We start from the raw sequence: 2,375 nt of genomic DNA on the forward strand, positions 1-2,375 counted from the left end.
GGAACGGACGGGGGAGGGGGCGGGTACAGCTGGCTCTGCCTCTAGATAGGCAGAGCCAGCTGTCACTCACGCAGCTGGGCAGTTCCAGACATAATTGTCGGGATCCTTTCCGGCTGCGGCGTCTCAGTATACCGGGAGCTGCAGCTCGCGGTATACTGAGCCTAGGGTGACGGGAGGACGCTAGTTTGTGTCCCCCCGTTACCCTTAGGAGAACTATGGGGAAAAGCACTAACCCCATAGTTCTCCTTTAATGATGCTTATTGAATGAACACAATCCTCAAATTTCAGTTCCAAGTCTTTCCATTGGGCCAGACCACTAAAAAAGGGGCTAAGAAAAATCTGGAATCAACCATCTTGGCTCCTTCAACAAAACATCTAAAAGGTAAGATTTTTTTTTTTACTAAGGCTGAGGATGATGATGAAAGAGTCGTGATAAATACATTTTTCAGGTTTAAAAAACCTGAGATTAACACCCCCCCTCCCCCCCCAAAAAAAATCAGCTTTAATATTACTTTACCATAAATAATGCACCATACATTTTTTGTCTCTGGCAATAGGAGATATAAAATGATAAAAAATACACTGCCATTTATTAACGACAGGTCTCGGCGTACTCACAGACCAGCAACTGCTGCGTGTACGGCCGTATCGGGCAGCTCCCGGGAAGGACAGGTGCTGCGTGTGATTAGTACGCAGCCCCTGTCCTTCTCTATGGGACTATGCGGCCGTGCGCCGCCCTACGCTCACCCCAAGTGCAGGTCCGTGCAGGTGTCCCGACTCGGACGCAGACAGGATCCATCCTGTCATCGTACGAGTACGGACACCCGCACCCACACGGAGGTGCAGGGCGGGTGAGCGTAGGGGGGGCGCACGGCCGCGTGCTCCCATAGAGAAGGACAGGGGCTGTGTACTAATCACACGCAGCACCTGTCCTTCCGGGGAGCTGTACGTGCCGGCTGTTTCTCGTGTGAATGAGGCCTAAGTGGGGGAAACCAATAGCAATAAATACATGAAGGAGATTGCAATCCCTCTCACCACTCAATCCAAAACTAAAACTCAGGCTCCGGCTTTAGATGCACTTTAACCACTAATATAAACATTGTTGATTGTTTAAAAATGTCATCAAACAACGTTCGACACACAAGGGACCACCACAATCATTGTTTTCAAATATAAATAAAGACCAATCACCATGGAGCCCAAATAGCCAATAACAAGATTCGATTTACGCAAAAGGGAATGAACTAACGCCATTCGATTTCTGTTCGCAGATGAGCCGCTATTGACATAGTCACATCATACAGACATTCAGCTTTGCAATATTTGTCTAAAATTAATGTTCCTATGCCACCAAGAACATTCAACTGGGCACCATTCCCACAACAGCAACATTCACATTCAACTCAAGAACACTCAATCCTTGCCATATGCACAACTCCCAGCGATTTATACATATATATGCGATATAATCCGCCCAAGTTCTTTCATTGGATGAATCACACAGTGAAATGGGTATAAATAGACCCCATTTGTGCTTATTAGACAGAGAAGCTCTTTCCACCACTATGGCTTATCCACCTTGACCAACATAAGAGGATGGAAGGGTAGAAAGGGCCAGCAGTTGAACTGGATTAGCCTTTTTGGGTATAAGTGTGACATCAAAATTATGGTTTTATTATTAATAATAATAATAATAATAATATAACTCTAACCTATAATATAACTGTGAATGTGTCTTGTAGAACGTACAGAAACATTATCTCTGAGAGGCTAATTTTTAAATGCCCACAGAGCACACAATACTACATAGAAAGGTATCAACCACGAGAACAAATCAAGACGATTGCAACTGACCAAAGATCACAACTACATTGTAATAAATGAACCCCTGAAAAGCATTTGCATCCTATTGAAACAGCACTAACTAAATACCCGAGACAACTTTTGGGAACGGTGTAAAAATACAGTGAAAGTGGACCATCCATTAAATCCCCACACCAGCCTTCTTCAATACACCCTTGTAGTGGGGTGGCCCCCAGCAATGTTTTGGTTAAATGCTCATTTGGTTAGAGGTGAAAGGAAAAAGTACAAATACTATTCCTAGCTACACTGGCAGCCAGTGATTTCCTCCCCTGTCCAGCACTCTGGAATGTGAGCAGGCCCTCGCTGTCCTCCTGTACAATGAAGGATGGCTGGTATTGCGTTGTATATGATGACGTCAGAAAGCTGTTACCAATTGGGCAGAATAGACCGGTTGCACAGAGGAGAGAAAGCTTGCGGGGCCGAGAAATATGGAAAGAATTTGTACTTTTTTCTTACTTTTACTAGCCAAATGAGCATTTAACCCATGCAGTGTTTTTATGTCTGTGGAAGGT

General features: G+C 44.7%; 1 protein-coding gene across 1 annotated transcript in view; it reads right to left on the minus strand.

The window, feature by feature from the left end:
- Positions 1–2,375, minus strand: part of OBSCN (obscurin, cytoskeletal calmodulin and titin-interacting RhoGEF) — a 233,575-nt gene that overhangs the window by 20,362 nt on the left and 210,838 nt on the right. The gene's annotated exons all lie outside the window — the stretch shown is intronic.

The sequence above is a fragment of the Nanorana parkeri genome, unplaced genomic scaffold (genome assembly GCF_000935625.1).
Source record: "Nanorana parkeri isolate BGI_ZX_2015 unplaced genomic scaffold, ASM93562v1 scaffold351, whole genome shotgun sequence".
Lineage (NCBI taxonomy): Eukaryota > Metazoa > Chordata > Amphibia > Anura > Dicroglossidae > Nanorana > Nanorana parkeri.